This window comes from Rana temporaria, chromosome 1 (genome assembly GCF_905171775.1).
Source record: "Rana temporaria chromosome 1, aRanTem1.1, whole genome shotgun sequence".
Classification (NCBI taxonomy): Eukaryota; Metazoa; Chordata; class Amphibia; order Anura; family Ranidae; genus Rana; species Rana temporaria.
Genome location: NC_053489.1, coordinates 461,159,851 through 461,181,641, shown reverse-complemented (window position 1 = coordinate 461,181,641; position 21,791 = coordinate 461,159,851). Strand labels below are relative to the sequence as shown.

Here is a 21,791-nt window from a genome sequence, read left to right as displayed (position 1 = left end):
GGTTTGGGGAGACACAGGTGCTCTGCATTGCAGATGTGAAAACATCTGCTTTATTACCACTGTTTTTAGAATGAATCCTGTTTGCCTTTCCCATTCTCATAATTTTATTTTCTAGAACTAGCTTTTACACAATGTTTACAAACAAAGTTTTTGGCCAGTGAGCCATGTCCAGGTGTGTTGTTCCTGGAATAACCGAGCCTTTCTGAGAAACTATGTGATGTTACGTGGTTTACTAAGAACACTATTTGTAAATATGTAGGTATTTATGTCATAAAAAATAAATGACAACATGTCTTTAAAATTACAAGCAGGCCAAGGAGGCAGATGGTGAAATATACATGGCAACACATTATTGCAGACAATCACCCACCCCCCCCCCCCCCAACCCCAATATATATTTACTTACTTTTACGCAGAATTTTAAGTATTTTCTTCATCTGATGTGGCTCCCTCAATTTTAAGTCTGACCATCGTTTCCTCAGCTGTTCCTTGGACCTGGTGATCCCAAACATCCTCTGCATTCTCCTCGCCACCTTGTCCATAATATGTGCCTTTCGGCGGTTAGGGGTCTTGTATGGCCCTAATTCACCATCATAGTCCTTCTTTCGCATGATGTAAACTAACTCCACCATTTCCTGGAACCGCATATTAGTGGCTTTGTATCTTCTTGGCCTTGATCGGGACGTCCCTGCCTCTGTCCCTTCACTTGTGGCATGAGAGCATCGTGCCCGCTCGTGTGACATCGCCATCTTTCCTTTCCCACAGAGATTATGGGCGTGGAAAAGATGAATTCTTACGCCATGGGCGGGGAAGAGGGCGGCGTTTAATACATACGCGGAGTGTAGAGAATGCAAACAACGTGTTTACGTCGGTTACGCGGAGAATCTTCGAGCGCATCCAGAACATACACAGTTAACGCCATATTTCCTAAACTCATTGATTAGGGGCCTCGCAAAGGTGACGAGGGCGGGGTTTAATAAATACGCGGAGTGTTTAAAAGGTGCACGCCGTGATTACGCATCTTACGCGGTAATTAGGCGAGCGTGAGAAACGAGGAGCGAGAGACAGGAAGGTAAGGAAATTAAAAATGTGATCAGCAGAGGCCTTGAAAATGTAGACACATGGGATGGGGGTTTGGGCTGTTGGCTGCACCCTTTTTAAGCTATTCTGGCTATGGGGTACCACAATGTTATTTTGGTATCCAAATGCTTTTGGACACCTCACAAAATAGAGATGTGAACAATGCTGTACCTCATTGACAAGTTTTTGAATGGTGTATTCAGATCAGGCAAAGTATTGTTCAAGTGTTGGTTGTACAGAGGTCATTAGGAAGTGTCTTTTATGTCATCCATTGTCAGGGGCATGAGATTTACACATGAAAGAGTGCCTAGATGAATACTGTCATTTGTAAGCATTGTTTATTTTTCTATATTAAAAATATTTACTGCAATGTTAACAATGGCTCTGCATCTAGCAAATCAATGTTTGGTACAACCAATGCGGCCGAGCTGCCAATCATTGTTTAAACAAGAGAGACTGTGTTTGTAATTAGATATAGGTAATAAATTTGAACACACATATTATATCAAGGTCAACGCTGATCCTTTTGAATATTTATTTTTCTTTGGTTTATGTTTTTTGAATCTAGACTCCAAAAAAAATATCATATTTCAAAAAGTAAAATGGACCAACTACAAACCAAGGAAGCTATAGAGGCCTTACTTCTAAAATATCAGGACACGCCCATCCTGTGGAATTCAAAACACGCATTATATTGCAATAAAGATGTACGAGCGGCAGCACTAGAAGAGCTAGCAAACTATATGCAAACATGGGTGCCAGGATGCACTGCCAACATGGTGAAGGATAAACTTGCCAACCTCAGAAGCACATACAGGAGAGCATACAAAGCTAATAAAACCAAAAAATCGGGAGCAGCAGCAAGACAAGCAAAGGAACCCAAACTGTGGTATTATAAACAGATGGCTTTTTTGCGGGACGAAATGGAAGGCAGGAAAACGATGTCGAGTCTTTCTTCCAACCTTTCCTCCATGCTACCTTCCAGCGGACCTTCCCCAGATGACCACAGCCCTGCAGAGTCGGAGGAAGAGGGCCTGGCTGACAGAGATGCAGATCTGCCACCCTTCGATGAGGAGGTATAGTAGTTTCCTCTATATTTCTGGCGTAAATAATTCTTGGTGGATTAATGATTTGATATTGTAAAAGAAAAGCCAAGCTGGGAAAAAGCAAAAAAAAAGGTGTACAGACAAATAGGTGTCAGAGATGACAACTGCAGGGGTCAGAAGTAGAGTGTATTCAAGTAATAATGAACAGAAAATACTAAACGAAAAACATGAAAATGAGTGTGGTTTTATTTAGCGAAATTGTAAAAAATGTCCTTTTTTTTCCACACAGGAAGAAGAGATCAGCCAGGAGGTGGCAGATCCTCAGGTGTCTGTCAGCCAGGAGGAGGCCGGGGTCAGTGGCAGCCAGGAGGAGGCCGGGGTCAGTGGCAGCCAGGAGGAGGCTGGGCCCAGTGGCCTGCAGCAGGTCCCCCCGGCCAGGAGAACCACCACCAGCCAGTCTTCTCCCCCCCAGGTGAGGCCATCAGGCCGAAGGAGGCAGTTGAGGCCTGTTGAGGAGGCAAGCCTCCGCATGATACAGGAGGCAAGCGCCATCATGAGGGCCCCCCTCAACCCCACAGAGGCCTTCAGTGCCTCATTGGCCCACGATTTGAATGAAGGGGAGGAGGACCAGAGAAGACTGGCAAAGGCCCTGATGAACCAGGTCCTTTGGTGGATGCAGAGGGGCCTGCTGACCCCAGAGACTGGGCTATGTGACCCGGCCCGGCTTGCGGAACACCATCCTCCTGCTGCCACATCGACCCCACCTGCAAGACCCCGTGTTAGATCCGCTGGAAGGCTGCCTGGAGGGAAGGCTGGAAAGAGGAGGAAACATTGATTCTCTGCCTTCCATTTCCTTCCACATAAAGGACATCTTGTTTGGACTACCACAGTTTGGGTTCCTTTGTTTCTGTGCTGCTGCTTCATATTTTTTGGTTTGGCTCCTGAGGCTTGGAAGTTTATCCTTCACCATGTTGGAAATGCAAGTTTGCATATAGTTTGCTATCTATTCTAGTGCTGCCGTTCTGTTTATTTTTTGTGATGACATTTGCCTGAATAAAAGGCTTTTTGCTTTCATTTGAAAACATGTCTATTGTTTGTTATACTGTGGGGATTATTAGGCAGCAAACCTTTAATAAATATACAATGGGTCATTTACAAAGGACACACTCCTTGGGGGGGGGGGACATTTGGTGTGCCAACATGGTTTAATATTCTCAAATGAAACACAAAAAAAAAACATGTTAAAAAAAAAAAATATAAATGGTGACATAACTAGAAACAACAAAAAAAAAAAAAAGATGCACATTCCTTTACAAAAATGACTACTATAAATTATGGAGGACCACCAACCAAAACACACGTCTGGCATAGAAAACATTATTAAAGGATTACATCACAAGCAAGAAATGTGACATTTCAGTATGGGACAACTCTATTGAAATTGCATCAGCAAGAGAACGGGGTTATTCTAGCAAGTGAAGAATTAATAAAACGAGGCAAGAAAATGTGGTTTAGTGCGCCTTTTTAAGACATTGTTCTCTTGCTAGAATAAAAGGTTTCTAATGACGAATGTGCCATATCCCAAACAAACGCAAGTTTTACCTGAACGAGCGCTCCCGTCTCCTCATTTGGACTGAGCATGCGCGGGGTTTTTGTACGCTGCTTTTGTGTACAGACGACCGAACATGTCTGACGGACACGATTCCAGCAGACTGTTTTAAAGCAAGACCAGGAAACAGTTGTTCGTTGGAAAACGGTCTGGCCGACGATTGTTTGCTGGAATCCTGTCCGTTACTGCCTACACACGAACGAACATGTCCGCTGAAACTGGTCCGCGGACCAGTTTCAGCAGACATGTTTGGTCGTGAGTACGGGGCCTTAGAGCCCTTTCACACTGGGGTGTTGTGAGCATCGGCGGTAAAGCGGTGCTTTACCGTAGTTTTAGTGGCGCTTTTCATCTGCTGGCGGGGCGCTTTTAAACCCCCCAGAAAAAGGCTTAAAAGCGCCTGCAAAGCGTTTCTTTGCCGGCACTGCCCATTGATTTGATTTCAATGGGCAGGGGCACTTTACCTCTATAGCGCCTCAAAAATGCGGCAAGCAGGACTTTTTTTAACGTCCTGCCAGTACACCGCTCCAGTGTCAAAGCCCTCGGGCTTTCACATTGGAGAAACAGGAGCTTTGCAGGCGCTTTACAGCTGATTTGCAGGTGTTATTTTTAGCGCTATAGCATCTGTAAAGCGCCCCAGTGTGAAAGGGGTCTTAAAGTAGAACTAAAGGCACTTATGTCTTTCTTATTGATGTTTTTTAGAGCCTACCTCCTTTCAGTGTCATGTGGTTACATCACATTACCAACTAGAGCCTCTGCATTGATCCATCCTACTAAGCTGCATCTTTTAAATATGAAGTAGGATCAAGTTATCTGATTTTAGAAGAGAATGTTATGGTACTTTCATCATATGTATTTTTTTATGTTAAAATTAAAATTCAAGCATCAGGGGTTTTGCTATTGCATTTGATATTTGTTCTGGTGATTTGAATTTCACATGAATTTGTCCAATTCAAAAGACTGATCTCTGAGGATAAGTTGCAGTCCTGATGTCTGTAAAGTAAAATGTTTTTAAGTACATTTTTTAAAATGAATATTATATGTATCATTCATTACAAAATAGAGCAAGAAAATAAAAATATATGTCCTCCGAACATTTGTGAGGCTCCTGCTTGCATTAATTATTAATCCCTAGTTTTTGTATTTGTCTTTTCTGCAACCGAAAAAGTATGTCATGAATAATTTAAATGAAAGCACATGAGAGACCAATTTACAATTTGAAATATTCCTAAATATATTCCTTGTAGCTATATATTTACATTGGCTTACATTTTTTTTTACCAATGTCCATACGGTTTTATAGTATAGGTTTACAATAAAATTATTTCTCTTACAAATCAAACTAGGGTAGTACTTGTCAAAAGTACCATATACCAAGAGACAACTAGCCAAAGTACAACTGTGTATAAAGCATTATAAAATCACTACAGCAAATATCCTATTAAAGTGGTTCTACAGGATGAAGGTTTTTTTCTAGCCCCCCACCCCTTATCCTTACTGAGCAACATAGAGTCTCATAGAGCACACACGAGTGACCCCAGAGCAAACAACTTACTATGGGGGCACTCACCAGAGGGTAGGGACCTGAGAAGAGGAGGATCGGGGCTGCTCTTTTCAAAACCACTGCACAGAGCAAGGAAGTATAACATGTGTGTTATAAAAAAAAAAGAAGAAAAGCTAAACCTTTTAAAAACGCTTTAAATTTAAGTGTATCACTAATTCTATAAAATACTTTCCCACTTTACCTACACATAAAGATGACTGATCCAAACACTCTCCCTGTTTTATCTCAACAAGTGCTCTTTCCAGGCACTTGAACTGACCAATGTATGACCACCAATACTATATACTGATAGATAGGAAATACTTATACATGCAGCTGCATTCAATCTGAATGTGACAAGCAACTGTCCATAATTATTCTTTACAGAATATAACAGGATATTTGTGCAGCAACAAGGTGGTGAAAAAAGGTACCAAAAAATGTATATTGCAAACACAAACTACAAAGACAATAACAGTGGTAAATTGTTTATGTAGGGTCTTCGTTTTCATTAAAAGTCTATAAAAACAGCCAGATCCCTAACTTTTACCAAACCCAAAGGTCATCCCTCACATTTAAGATTTCATTCATCTCTCAGCTCAGCCCTAAATCCTAAAGTAATTGTAGAGGGATTTTTTTTTTGAGTAACAAACATGTTATACTTACCTTCTCAGTGCAATGGTTTTGCACAGAGCAGCCTCAATTCTCTTCTTCTGCTGTCCCCTGCCAGTGCTCCTGGCTCCTCACCCCTGACAAGTGCCTCCATAGCAAGCCACTTGCTATGGGGGCACTTATGTGGGCTCAATCCCGAGCCGTGTGTGTCCATAGACACACAAAGCGTGGTTTAGCTCAGCCCTCCACCCTCTCCTCACAGGCTGTGATTGACAGCAACAGGAGTCAATAACTCCCCCTACTGCCTCTTTGGCCAATAAGGAGAGAGAGAGAAAGACACTTCTTGGGCAGGGACTGGGAATGCTGCACAGAAAAAAAAGTGTACCTTAATTCATAGGCCCCGTACACACGACCAGTTTCCTCGGCAGAATTCAGCTTCCGACCGAGTTTCTGGCTGAATTCTGCCGAGAAACCCGGCCGTGTGTACACTTTCGGCCGAGGAAGCCGACGAGGACCTCGGCGAGGAAATAGAGAACATGTTCTCTATTTCCTCGTTGTTCTATGGGAGCTCTCCTCCCGCCGAGGTCCTCGGCGGCTTCAGGGCTGAACTGGCCGAGGAACTCGACGTGTTTGGCACGTCGAGTTCCTCGGCCGTGTGTACGAGGCCATAGAATACATTAGGTAAAAAAGCTCCTACCCTTACAACCACTTTAACCTAACATCTAAATACACCCGTAGGGCTGCTTTACACCATGCCCACACATGAATCGGACAGGAACGAGTTGTACGTTCCCGTGCGATTCACATGTGGTTCTGTTCGGTGCGATTTCAGCCCATTAATTTTTGATGGTTTTGATGGAACCAAAGTTGTGCATGCACTAGTTTTTAAAATGTACTGTAAACGAATTGCATGGTACAAAAGTAAACGCACTATGTTTGCGATCTATCTGCGTTTGGGGTGTCCTTATATTTCATTTGACACCCACTGCAGATTGCAAATGGAGTGTGTTTTGCATATGGTCATGTGTTCCTGTGTCATTCATGTGCAGGCATGGTGTGAACTGACCCTCAAAGTACAGTTTTCAATATTCCAACTTTGTAAATATAGTGGTACCTTCATAAGCTGCTGCATCAGTTTTTTTAAAGATACAGATTTTTGCCTTCAGACATTCAACCTAAACAGCTCATCGACTTGTGTACTGGTTGTACTGGTTGTACTTGCGGGTTGTTTTCCCAAATGATTAAACTCAGCCAGCAGGGAAGGCTCCCCTCAGAATACAATACGCGGTGGTGTGGATCACGGTGGCTTCCGCTGTGCATCCCCCTCCTCCTAGGCGTCCAATAGGATTGCCTGACCTTTCAGCCACTTAATGGACGGTCCACCCCTGCCCTCATCCACACTGAATGTGTGGATGGGGGGTTGAATGTGTGGATGGGGGGAATTGGTTATTTTTTTCATTCAACCCACTGCTCAAATGAAAAAATGTACTCATGCATGGCCTGCCTAAGTCCTCATCTTTATCTGTAACCAGTACTTTTGGCTGCTGATATATACAGAAAGTAGTGACATATGACTGTCACAGGATGGAAAGAGGAGGTTTTGAGGTGTGTTCTGTGATTGACAGCCTGGCTTCTCCTACTTGATGCTGTGCGAGAGCCAAGATTCAGTGCCAACCAGAGAATAACTGGGTCTCGGAGGACAGACTGAACAAGCATTTTTGTTATCTTATGTGCTGTTAAGTTATTTATATGCTGTATAGTTTATAGCTGGCACCAGTTTCTGGGAACACTGACACAAAATGAATTACTTAAACATTTAACCTACCTCTACCACTTACAGTATATGTTAACCTAACCCTAAAAATTTAAATAAACCTGTACCTCGTCCATCAGGTTGACTTTAATGTTGGACTGCACAGCTCCATATACTTGCCCTTCTCTTCCCAGCCACTCTGCCTGCAGTAATAAAGAGACAAAGCAACTAGGTAAGTATAAGCAGCTGCAGGGCAGAAGGGATCACCATTAAAGTGCAGCTGCATAGGCAGGGCACATTTTCACTTTACACTTTATGCTCTGGGAGTTATGCTGGTCATGCATTAAATGAAATCCAGACAGTTCCTGCTGGATCCATGTATGACTGTTCCTGTTGATGAGAAGTGGATCTGTCATTTGACTTCTTAAAGAACAGGATTGCTAGAAAATTTCAGCTCGATCAGCACTGCAGGTAATAGGCTGCTGCAGTGATCTGTATATTCGATGGGTACGCAAGGGAGTCACAGCAAGGATAATTCCCACATCTACACTGAATGTGTGGATGGGGAGGTCAGTTCAGGTTTTTATTTTTGTTCAGCAGCCTGGCTGAATGAAAAAAACTGAACCATGTATGGGCAGCCTTAGAAATGAGAAGTCAACAGCTTTGCATGTCCAAAGCACAGATTCACTTTAACCTTAACTACTTTAGGCCTGCGCTATAGCCAAATGACGGCTACAGTGCGGACCAGCGCGTCAATAGACGTCCTACCCTCCACGCTCTGTGATCTGAGACTCGGGTGATCACCGATCCGAGTAAGGGGCCGATCCGACCCCTTACCACATGATCAGCTGTCAGCCAATGACAGCTGATCACATGATGTAAACAAAGAATCGGTAATCGTTTTTTTTTTTCTCCTCAGGAAAAAAAGCAGATTACCGGCTCGTGCACATGGGACATCGATCCCGAAGAAGAAGGAGGCAGATGTGCCTCATCAGTGCCAGCTGCCAGTGCCTGCCAATGCCAGCTGCCATTTGCTACCTGGCAGTGCCCACAGTGCCACCTATCAATGTCCACAGTGCCACCCATCAATGCCCACACATCAGTGCCACCAGTGCCACCTTATCGGTGCCCATCAGAGCAGCCCACCGGTGCCCATCAGTGCAGCCTCATCAGCGTACATCAATGAAGAAGAAAAATTACCTGTTTACAAAATTTTATAACAAAATATTAAAAATATATATATATCAAAAAAATAAAAACCGCAGATCAAATACCAACAAAATATTTGTGGGGAAAATATTATAAAAATTTCATTTGGGTACAGCGTATCTATCTATCTATTGAATAACCAAAACTTCCCTTCCAATCGATTTAGACTCTGTTTAGATTCTATTAGATTTAATCAAACTTAATTGATCAGCTAGAGCAGACGATTATCAATAGTTATGCATCAATCAGCAGCACTGAGATGATTTGGTTATAAATTCAATCATATTTCGATCAATCTTTCGATCCATCGGTTTATAAAGTTCCTTGGTGGAAACAGACATACGTTGGATAAGTTATGATTATATCTTCCAACTATCAAATGAATTCCACTTACCCGTGGGTGGCAAATCAACCGCCTGTGTTGTCTACTATCGATCAATTAATCCTATTAGGAAATATCAACTAGCCTGATCATTTATCAAAGCATGTTTGGCTACTGGTAGAAAAATGTACTGATTTAAGACTTGACATAAAGTGAGGGGAAATCTGCATTAGAGATACACTGAAAAAACATCTGAGAGGGAATAGATGTTACAATCTGACCATACAATCTTTGTACAATTAACTTCTCTGGCACTAAATATTTGTCCCTAACAAGACCAGCAGATTTTCTTCATGGATACCCTGAAATGTGCCACCCAGGACACAGGAAATACTTTTTTGGAATGTGCATTCACCACAGACGACAACTCTAAGCCCAGTGTGTTGGCTGTATGAGTTTAACACTTCATACTGCTTAGTTTCTGGAAGTGGACTCCTTCCCTTCTAGAATGATAAAAAGTATTTCTGAAGCTCTGAAGGGGGTTGTGATTATTAGGTATGTAGGTCCTCAATGCTTTCAAGATGTCCAGCTTGTGCAAAGTTCCAGATTTAAAATTTAGAAATATAGGAAAAGCCCTGATCTCTGTCAGATGGAATGATGATGCCCCCTTAGGGACAAAATCTTCCAAAGGGCATAATTTTGCCCTATTCGGGAATAAATACAGTAAAACCTTGGATTGTGAGCATAATTTGTTCCAGAAACATGCTTGTAACCCAAAGCACTTGTATATCAAAGCGAATTTCCCCATAAGAAATAATGTAAACTCAGATGATTCATTCCACGACAATTTATTCATAGGTCTTTCAGTTTATAGTCCATATAAAAAGATTATAGCAATGTGACCAGGTTGTGTAACCATGAAATGTCCATCCACAAATGGAAGCCTCCACAAGGGGATTAGAAGCAAAATCCAGAAGGAGCTACAGAGTATAAAAGAGAAGAGAGGCGCCTCTAAGTGTAGCAATATGTTGCTAAATGTTTTACCCTCATTAAATATAACCATATTGCTACATTTAGAGGCGACTCTTTTCTCTTTTATACTCAGTTGTGACATGACACTACTTGTATATCAAGACATCGCTTGTATATCGATTCAAAATGTATTAAAAAATGTTGCTTGTCTTGCAAAACGCTTTCAAACCAAGGTTTTTCTGTATATGGTTCTACTTTGTAATTGCAGAAACGTCTGCCACCTGAACCTTTAGGAATCTGTGGAGACCTAGATCCAGACCAACACCAACATCAACAGGGAGATAGGATCAAATCCCCTGCCTGTAGCAAAGAATATAAACATTACCCAAATTCTTACATATATGCTATGCTGTTTTCTTGCTTTAAAGTGTCGAGATTATATCCGTTGAGCATCATAAATCCTCTAGTCTTCTCTATTCAATAACCACACTTAAAGAGCCAACCTGTGTGGATTTGGGTGTAGGATCTCCCCTTGTGTTAGAAGAAGTGGAAAAGACAGGAGGAGAAATGGAGTGCAAACACTGAGATGAACTGTCTGCCAGGGGAAACCCTGGCCTTCGTGGCAGATAAGGCAGGATGGCTATGACTGTTAGGTTCTCCTTCAGTAGTCTTGTTGAGGACTTTATGATGATGGTAAAGGAGAAAAAGTATAGGCTAATGTGAAGTTCCGCTGGCAGGAGACCGCATCCACACCCTTGGACAGGTAATGTGGGGAGCAAAACAGAAATCTTAGCAGTTTGTGGTTGTTCGAAGTTGCAAACAGATCTATTTGGTGGAGACCCCACAAACATACCAGATAATTGAACACCTGAGGATGGAAAGACAATTTATTGTGGTCTTGAAAGTTCTGAAATAGTCGATCTGCCTCTGAGTTCAGCCTGCCTGTGAGGTATAATGCCTGCAGATCTATCAGGCTTTCCTCAGTCTAGCAGATGGCAGGTTTGGCCTCCCCTAGGAGAATGTTGTTGTGTAGGTATCTCCCTTTTCCTGAATATAGGAGACTGCCACTTCCTTGTCAATCTGCAGCATAACTAGTTGTCCCCAGATTTGGAACAACAAGGTTGTACGGGCTAACAGGGCTTTCTGAACCTCCAAGATATTGGACACAATGCCTTGGTCTTGAAACCTTCACCCCACTGGATTTAGGTGTCTTTTTAATGCACCCCCCCCCCCCAATCCTCTCTCTTGCTGTGGTCTGTCATATCTATAGTCTCTATAGTCTATGTCAGGGGTCTCCAAACTTTTCAAACAAAGGGCCAGTTTATTTTCTTTCAGACTTTAGAAGGGCCAGACTGTGGCCAGCGGGGGCAGAAAATGTCCTGGGCTTGGCATCAGTGAGAATAAATATGGCCTCAGGGTTGGTGGTCAGTAGGAGGAGAAGTAGAGACCCTATTAGTAGGAGGAATAGTATTCCATCATTGGTATCAGTGGAAGAAATAGTGCCTCCTTGTTGGTGTCAGTGGAAGGAATAGTACCTCATATCAGTGAGAGGGATAGTGCCCTGATGGCTGGATAAAGGCTAGCAAAGGGCCACATCTGGCCCTCGGGTTTGGAGACCCCTGGTCTATGTTAATGTACCTAATAGTTGACTTTCTTTATGTCAACCACCAGAGTCTCTTGATCATAAAGGGAGATATCCTGATCAGCTGGCTGAGATGCTGTTTTTTTTCCACTGTGTCTTAGATGAAAACTTGTCTTTATGAAAAGGGGTTCGTTTTATGTGTTTCCTCACAGGGTGATACTGTGGATACACCAATAACTGGGCAGATCATCACTCGGGACCCAGGAGACTCGCTGATCATTTTTAGCCATCTTAACCCTCAAGCTCTGGCTTTAGCTCTAGATACTATATTGGACAGATTACCCTCTGCCTACAATAGAGACTGGTCTACTTTACCAGTATATACACACTCCATTGTGCTCTGCTGAGTCTCTTATGGAATTCCCCTTGCTTACCAGCAAAGATCGTCTATCTTTCACCATTGTGACTGCATTTTCATGATTACAAATCCTTGACTAATAGTATGGCTATTACATGAACATATTCGCCAGCACACCATGGATCGTAGATTACGTCCAAAAATGTATTGCAAAAGAAGCATCACAAAAAGTGCAACGTTTAGAGGCCATGCAGGACTTCTTCGTCAGGCGAGTGATGACAAAAAGGTACTGTGTGGCCTCGAAACGTTGCACTTTTTGTGATGCTTCATGTGGATGATGGTTCCAGTGCCCAGCTGGTGATCGCTTCAACACCCACTCCTTACCTATGAGCCGTTTTTCCAGGAACCTGTGCGATTGGAATATTGACTAGTATGTCTAATACATTGTCATTGTTTCGGTGTTCAGGCTGACTGTTGTTTTACTTAACACGGCCATCTCTATTTATATCCTATGCTCCTCAAGAAGTGTATTCATACGCGTAACATGTAGAGCAAGTTCTTTTCTGCATCTGGACCCACTCCATGGTTACCCACTCTACAGTTGTATCTCCAAATTTCTTATTTTATTGTACTCATATGAGTTTCTAGATTATAATTATGCACTGTTGGAAATACTGTTGGAAATGCTATGATAACCTATATGTGGGCCAACCCACATATAGAATGTTGATACAAGCAATTTTATTTGTATAATTGTTTTTACAAAATTTCTATAATAAAAAAAAACCCTAGTATTTTGCAATATCTACTTGTGTGCATCTAAAAGTCCAAACTTCCTTAGGCCCCGTACACACGAGAGGATCCATCCGCTGAAAAATCTCAGCGGATCGGTTTCAGCGGATAGATCCCCTGGTGTGTACGTTCCAGCGGAAATTTATCCGCGGATATTTCCGATTTCCAGCAGATAAAAATTTGTTAGCATGCTAACAAATCTATCCGCTGGAATCGGCTCCAGCGGATCGATCCGGTGGTCTGTACAGACTCACCGGATCGATCCGTCCGAACCCGTCTCTCGCATGCGTCGTAATGATTCGACGCATGCGTGGATTTCCTTATATGACAGCGTCGCGCACGTCGCCGTGTCATCATCGCGGCGACGGCGCGACACGTCACCGCGGTTGAATTCCGCGCAGATTTGGATCCGATGGTGAGTACATGTGAACGGATCCAAATCTGCCAGAGGATTTATCCGCGGATACGGTCCGGCAGACCGTATCCGCGGATCAATCCTATCGTGTGTACCAGGCCTTAGTCTTTAGCAAAAACTTGTCTTTGATGTCAGTTTCCCTGGGAAATTAACAGAATAAAAAAAAAACACTGTCCCTAAAAGACTTAGACAATGAGATGCTGACGCCTTGAGGATCTTCTCTTTGATGGGCCGGAAACTAGCTAACTCTTGCTGTAGTTGATAATCCACTAGATCACATGTGTCAAACACAAAGCCCGAGAGCCGCTAGGCCATTTCATGTGGCCCTCAACCCACTCCTGTAGCTTTTGCACCACCTTCGTCTCCAATCCACCTTGTCTCAGTAGCTTCTCTAATCCTCCTAAAGATCCTGAGCCACTCTGTGTAGCTGCAGCACCCCCTTGTCTACGCCCCCCCCTGGTCTCAACATTCAGCAGACTCTGACAGCTGATTCCAGCCCTCCTCATCCAGACCCTGCATTTTCTGTTTTCATGCATCGCCCTTAGCTTCCTCCTGGCAGCAGCACAAGGTAAGGGTGATGCACTGTGATATAAGGCAGGGTGGGAGGCTCTTGACATCTGATGTAGGGGGGGATGCTCTGAACATCTGCTTATAATTATTATGAGAATAATACACTTCTATCAGGAGGGTCACACACTGCCAGTATCATCCACAACAAACTTTGGAGACTACTCCATGCTCTGCCTGAACAGTTTCCAAAAAAGTTTCTTGTGGATGATACCAGCGGTGTGCGACCCTACTTTTCAAACTTGCATGATCTGCTACAGGATTGTGAGTGGACTCCTTGCCAGTCTGCACCTGCCTTTCACAGTTTAAGTCTTAAGTTATTACTAAAACCAGTAATAATTGAATACAGAACCAATTATTTAATAAGATAAAGAGTAGATACATGTATATAGTCCGACAGATAAAACCGGCTCTTGAGGGCAACCATAATGCTGATGACATTGAGGTTGACACCTCTGCCCTATTACTGTGATTCGGGAGTTGATTTAGACTCTGTGGATCAAAAGCAGAATGTCATTGAGGTAATCTTAGACCCAAAGGCCTTTCTTATTGAGAGGGGCCAGTGTTGATATTAACACTTTGGTAAAAGACCTATGGAATGAGCAAAGGCAGAACAGGAGGCTCCAGGAAGTTTAGATGAGCCTGTCCAACTGTAAATCTTTGAAAGGATGGCAAGATGGAAATTTGTAGGTGTGTATGGAGATCTAATGGGTACATCCAGCACCACTATACCATCGCCCCCCAGCTGTACTGTCTATATTATTTTTTGGAGGGACTCCATCTTAAATCTAATATGTATTATTTATTGATTCAGTCCTTTTAAATCTATGACAGGGATCCAGTTGTCACACTTATTCGAGACCAGGAAAAGCGTGAAGTTTAACCCTGTGAACCTGAACAGAAAACAGAAATAACAGAAAACAGAAATCTCCTTGAATCTGTAGGATCATGAGGTACTGCTTCAATAACTCCACCCTTTGAAATGACCCTAGAGCCTGCATGGATGTGAAGAAGTGGGAAGGTGGTGGGTGAACAAATGCTCTAAAAGTGATTGTCTTTTTCTGTTAAAAAAAAAAGTGATTGTCAACACCACCCAAGGATCTTTGCAATGATCCACCCAGACTTTCAGTCAGGGATTTTTGCTTGGGATACTTTAGGAGGGTTGCTGGCGTGCTTCTCCACCCTCTTCTAGGACATCACGACTCCAGACAACAGACCCACCCACAGAATCTGCAGTTTTTCAGTTCTTATAACAGACAGAGGGGAGACATTTGACAGGTAAGGATACATGCAGGAGGCATATATATCCTTATAGATCAGCACTATGGCAATAGTTTAGAAAGGATGAGAGTGGGCTTACATCCACTTTAAAGCATGATCAGGCAGGGCTTAAAAATTGCATTCTTTATTGTGGAAATGACAGTTGCAGTTTGGGAGTTAACCACAGGGGGCGCTGAAGGTGTTATGTTTCACCTAGTGTGTGTTTACAGCTGTAGGGGGTGTGGCTGTAGGTGTGATGTCATCGATTGTGTCTCCCTATAAAGGGGATGACACGATCGATGCAGCCGCCACAGTGAAGCACGGGGAAGCCGTGTTTACACGCGGCTCTCCCCGTTCTTCAGTTCCGGGGACCGATCGTGGGACCCCAGCGGCGATCGGGTCCGCAGGTTTCGCGGTCCCGGAGCTTCGGACCGGGTCACGGGCGTGCGCCGCGGGCGTGTGCCCACGACCCACGGCTGGGTAGATGTAAAGGACGTGCTGGTACGTCCATCTGCCCAGCCGTGCCATTCTGCCGACGTATATCGTCGTGCGGCGGTCGTTAAGTGGTTAAGGTTTCTTGGCTGTCTCTTGCCAACTTGAAGTTTTAGCTCCCTCCATAAATTTTCTATATAATTAAGATCTGGGGACTGACAAGGCCACTCCATGATCTTAATGTACTTCTTGAGCCACTCCTTTGTTGCAATGGCGATATCTTTTGGGTCATTGTCATGCTGGAAGACCCATCCCGGACCCATCCTCAGTGTTCTGGCTAAGGGAAGAAGGGTCTCATCCAAGATTGTACAATACATGGCCCTGTCTGTTGGCCCCTCAATGCAGCAAAGTCGACCAGTACCGTTAGCAGAGAAACAGCCCCAAAGCATAATGTTTCCACCTCAGTGCTTGACTGTAGTGATGGCGTTCTTAGGGTCATAGTCAGCATTTTTCTTCCTTCAAACACAACAGGTCAAGTTGATGTCAAAGAGCTTAATTTTGGTCTCATCTGACCACAGCACTTCCCCCAAACATTCTCTGAAGCATAGATGTTCATTGGCATGTCTGCACATGTGCCTTCTCGAGGAGGGGGACTCACCATGTTTGGAGGAAGAAAAATGCTGACTATGACCCTAAGAACACCATCCCTACAATCAAGCACGGAGGTGGAAACATTATGCTTTGGGGCTGTTTCTCTGCTAAAGGCACAGGCCAACTTTGCTGCATTGAGGGGCCAATGGATGGGGCCGTGTATTGTAAAATCTTGGATGAGAACCTTCTTCCCTCAGCCAGAACACTGAAGATGTGTCATGGATGGGTCTTTCAGCATGACAATGACCCAATGTCCGCCGCAATATTGCAGTCCAGCTATGAGTCGCTGATTGCCGCCATTAATAGTAAAAAAAAAAAAATGTCCCCAGAATTAAAAATCTGGTCACCTTACCCTCGCTATTTCTCCTATTTACTGTTATCACCAAAAGTGAAATGAACAGGAATAGAGAGGAAACCTTCTAATAGAGACACTAGATCTGGTGACAATCAGGAATTTCCCTTTGGGAGGGATTTCCTCTCATTCCTGTTTTGGCTATGGGACAGGTAGTGAAGTGAAATCTCCCCAATGGAATTTAGATGGCAAAAAAGTGGCAAAATAATAATAATAAAAACAAAAAAAAAAGTTTCCTTTATTTTTACTTTAATCCTTTTGCTGACACCTATGTATGTCATGTGTCTATAAATAAAGAGAACCTGTCTAACCAAAATGCTATCACATAGGAGACTTCTGGTCTCCTATGTGATAAAGTTAAAGCGGAGTTCCGGCCACAATTTCACATTTTATATATAAATACCCCTGTAATACACAAGCTTAATGTATTCTAGTAAAGTTAGTCTGTAAACTAAGGTCCGTTTTGTTAGGTTGTTACAGCATTTAGACACTTTATAAAATAGAAATTGACTGGGGCCATCTTAAGTGTGGGCATCATGAAGCCAGACTGTATGACTTCCTGGATTTCAGCCTTGCAGATCTCGCACATGCTCAGTGCTGCACAAGCAGTGTAATAGGTTTCAGATCAGGTTTCAGCACCTGTACTGTCCAAGTAACATGATTCTTCGAGACTGGGGAGTGCACAGACTCCTGGAAAGTTACACCCACTACATTCCCAGGAGTCTGTGCGGTGTAGGTTAGGAAGCTTAAGCACCTAGGTGCAGGAAGAGGGAAGATTAACTATTTTGCCTAGCAACAACACTTTGAAGGCATCTAAAAAAAAAAAAAAAATTCTTAAAGGACTAATGACATTTTTTTAAAACTACTGATGTAATGTTATATTTATGGGTGGAACTCCACTTTAAGTGAACAAAATGTGTCAAACATTGAAGTTCCACCCAAGCACTTGACCCCCTTCCCCACAAAAAAATTTGAGCCCACTCTGTCGTCATGTAAACACAAACTAACACGCATGTCAGGTGTGCCTATATACAAAAACTTTGATTGTGGTACACATTACATATTGCTCCACACGCTGGAGTGATAGGAATATATGTAGGGCCATTATTTGTGTTGAATTGTAAACTGATGACCTGTAACAGATGTAACTGCTTGCCGACCAGCCTCCGTCATTATACTGCGGCAGGTTGGCACGGCTGCGCGAATCACTGTAGGTGTACGTCGGTCGTTTCAAGCGCTATAGGGGGCAGAGCCGATGCGCGTGGCCGGTGGCCACGATGTCCACCGATGACCCGCAATCACTCCTCAGAGAGCCAGAACAAATTTAATAGACAGATCCCCATTCTGGCAGGAAAGTAGAGAGAGATCTGCTGTTCCTAGTGATCAGGAACAGCGATGTCTCTCTACTCCCTGTCAGTACACTCACCCCACAGTTATAAGCACCTCCCTAGGGAACACTTAACCCCTTGATCGCCCCCTAGTGTTAACCACTTCCCTGCCAGTGACATTTATACAGTAATCAGTGGCTATTTTTAGCTCTGTCAAAAGTGTCCGATCTGTCCGCCGCAATGTCGCAGTCCCGCTAAAAATCGCAGATCACTGCCATTATTAGTAAAAAAAAAATAATAATAAAAAGACCATAAATATATTGCCTATTTTGTAGACACTTATTGCAATTTTTTTTACCAAAAATATGTAGAAGAATACACATTGGCCTAAACTGATAAAGAAATTTGTTTTTTTGGGATATTTATTATAGCAAAAACGTATTGGATATTTTTCAAAATTGTCACCCTTTTTTTGTTTATAATGCAAAAAAATCAAAACCGCAGAGGTGATCAAATACCACCAAAAGAAAGCTTTATTTGTGGGGGGAAAAAGGACATCAATTTTGTTTAGATACAACATTGCGCGACTGCGCAATTGTCAGTTAAAGCGACGCAGTGCTGTATCGCAAAAAATGGTCTGGTCAGGAAGTGGGTAAATCCTTCTGGGGCTGAAGTGGTTAAAGCGTTGCTTGAAGAAAATTTTGGATACTGCCATTATGGGCATGCTCAATTATAAGGCTTGACTTGATATGTTTGATATCTATTAACCTCATGTTTAACAGTTTAGCAAATGATTTATAATCGATTTTTAAACGTGTGCAAAAAAAAAAAAGAAGAAAAATAAAAATGTCTCTGGCAGCAAAAGGGTTGCATTCAGTGCAATACATTTAAAGCTCATAAATAATCTGATATATAATATATTAATCCTTCCTTTAACATGGTTGGAAACAGGAGTCCCCTGATCTCGCTTATAAATGCATGTACTACAAACCTCCCTGCAGAGTTCTAATAAATGAACTTCTTTGCTCAGTTTGACGTTTCTAATACAAGTGTATTGACAGTAAATCATAGCAGTAGAACAGGATGGCACATCCTGTTAGAGCACTGGAGTATGGAAGCATACCCATGTGCCAAAGGACCTGTCCACATGACGTGTGTTTTGGTCAAAGTGTTCTGGCATAACACAAATACAATTGCTATTTTAATGACACAGAGCCTGGGAACCAATAACCATCTGCTAAAGGAACCATGTGCACACCATATTGTACCCAACATGAAATGGTACCACACATCAGCATTAACCACATTACAGCCCCAGCAAAAATCCCAAGTCACACTTCATGAGAGGCAATTAGTTCCAGCATGTACAGCAAACCTCCGAACATGACATGCCAAGGGAGAGCATAGCTATGCCCTGCTACTGACATTCCTGCCTGCTGGGTGTATGGCTCTCATATGGGGTGGCTGGACTGGTCATAGACACATGCTATAGGGCTTCTGCACTGGTCACAGACTCACAGAATAATACTACAAGACTGAGGTACTGGTCACAGAATAATACTACAAGACCAAGGTACTGGTCACAGAATAATACTACAAGACCGAGGTACTGGTCACAGAATAATACTACAAGACTGAGGTACTGGTCACAGAATAATACTATAAGACCAAGGTACTGGTCACAGAATAATACTATAAGACTGAGGTACTGGTCACAGAATAATACTATAAGACCGAGGTACTGGTCACAGAATAATACTATAAGACCAAGGTACTAATCACAGAATAATACTATAAGACCAAGGTACTGGTCACAGAATAATACCATAGAACTGAGGTACTGGTCACAGAATAATACTATAGGACTGAGGTACTGGTCACAGAATAATACTACAAGACCGAGGTACTGGTCACAGAATAATACAAAAAAACTGAGGTTCTGGTCACAGAATAATACTATAGAACTGAAGTTCTGGACACAGAATAATACTGTAGGGTTGAGGTTCTGGTCACAGAATAATACTACAAGACTGAGGTACTGGTCACAGAATAATACCATAGAACTGAGGTACTGGTCACAGAATAATACTACAAGACTGAGGTACTGGTCACAGAATAATACTACAAGACCGAGGTACTGGTCACAGAATAATACTATAGGGCTGAGGTTCTGGTCACAGAATAATACAATAGAACAGGTTCTTGTCACAGAATAATACTATAGAACTGAGGTTCTTGACACAGAATAATACTGTAGGGTTGAGGTTCTGGTCACAGAATAATACTAAAAAACTGAGGTTCTGGTCACAGAATAATACAATAGAACAGGTTCTTGTCACAGAATAATACTATAGAACTGAGGTTCTTGACACAGAATAATACTGTAGGGTTGAGGTTCTGGTCACAGAATAATACTATAGAACTGAGGTACTGGTCACAGAAATAATACTATAGAACTGAGGCTCTGGTCACAGAATAATACTATAGAACGGAGGTACTGGTCACAGAAATAATACTATAGAACTGAGGCTCTGGTCACAGAATAATACTATAGGGCTGAGGTTCTAGTCACAGAATAATACTATAGGACTGAGGCTCTGGTCACAGAATAATACTATAGGACTGAGGCTCTGGTCACAGAATAATACTATAGGACTGAGGTTCTGGACACATAATAATACTGTAGGGTTGAGGTTCTGGTCACAGAATAATACTATAGAACTGAGATACTGGTCACAGAATAATACTATAGAACTGAGGTACTGGTCACAGAATAATACTATAGGGCTGAGGTTCTGGTCACAGAATAATACTATAGAACTGAGGTACTGGTCACAGAACATTACTATAGAACTGAGGTACTGGTCACAGAATAATACTATAGGGCTGAGGTTCTGGTCACAGAATAATACTATAGAACTGAGGTACTGGTCACAGAATAATACTATAGAACTGAGGCTCTGGTCACAGAATAATACTATAGGGCTGAGGTTCTGGTTACAGAATAATACTATAGTACTGAGGCTCTGGTCACAGAATAATACTATAGGACTGAGGTTCTGGTTACAGAATAATACTATAGTACTGAGGTTCTGGTCACAGAATAATACTATAGGACTGAGGTTCTGGTTACAGAATAATACTATAGAACTGAGTTACTGGTCACAGAACATTACTATAGGGCTGAGGTTCTAGTCACAGAATAATACTATAGAACAGAGGTACTGGTCACAGAATAATACTATAGAACGGAGGTACTGGTCTCAGACTCATGCTATTGGACCGAGGAGTCACACAATTATAATATAGAGCGTAGGTACCGGTTGCCTACTCAGACTACAGACTGAGTTGCCGCCGGTCACAGACTCATACTATAGGACTGCTGTGCACATTCCATGATCCAAGTGTGCACTTACCTGTAGAAGCAGCAAGTTATAGGCTCGTGCAGTGCACCTCCAGCCAGCCTCTGTCCGTCCTCCAGCCTGTGCTGTGTCTCCGTGTCTGACTCTTTCCTCTACAGCTCCCACTAGTGATTGAGGATCTGTCTTCCTCCTCTCCTGTCCTCTCCTCTCCTGTCCTCTCCTCTCCTCACACACAGCCGTGTACAGCACAGCGGCTCCCGCACACAGCTCTCTGGGCTCGTGTAACTTACTACCTTGTGTGAGGAGAAGGGGAGTCTCTTATCGCCCTGTACAGCATACAAGACACTTCTTATCCAATGTTCTTAGACCCTTTGCTTGTATTGTGTAATGCTAGCTAGCTGTTATTACACACTGTATACGGAGCTCCAGAAATCATGGGGTCCCATGGCACAGTTGGAATGGCCCCCTCAGCTCACTCTCTCTATAGCAGGGACAGTGTCTCCTCTGTCAATATGACATTCATATCATAATCATTTACATATATTTGCT

The 21,791-nt window shown here is 42.8% G+C and overlaps 1 protein-coding gene across 3 annotated transcripts in view; it reads right to left on the bottom strand.

Moving 5' to 3' along the window:
• Positions 1 to 21,590, bottom strand: part of BMPR1B (bone morphogenetic protein receptor type 1B) — a 638,082-nt gene extending 616,492 nt beyond the window's left edge. The window contains exons 1-2 of one of the 3 annotated variants that reach the window (XM_040327997.1): positions 21,297 to 21,589; positions 7,769 to 7,843 (exon numbers count right to left, since the gene is read on the bottom strand). The gene's annotated coding sequence lies outside the window, so the exon portion shown is untranslated. Of the gene's footprint in view, positions 1 to 7,768; positions 7,844 to 21,296 lie in introns of all 3 variants that reach the window. The other 2 variants (XM_040328038.1, XM_040327989.1) reach the window with 2 other exon arrangements.
• Positions 21,591 to 21,791: the final 201 nt, after the last annotated feature.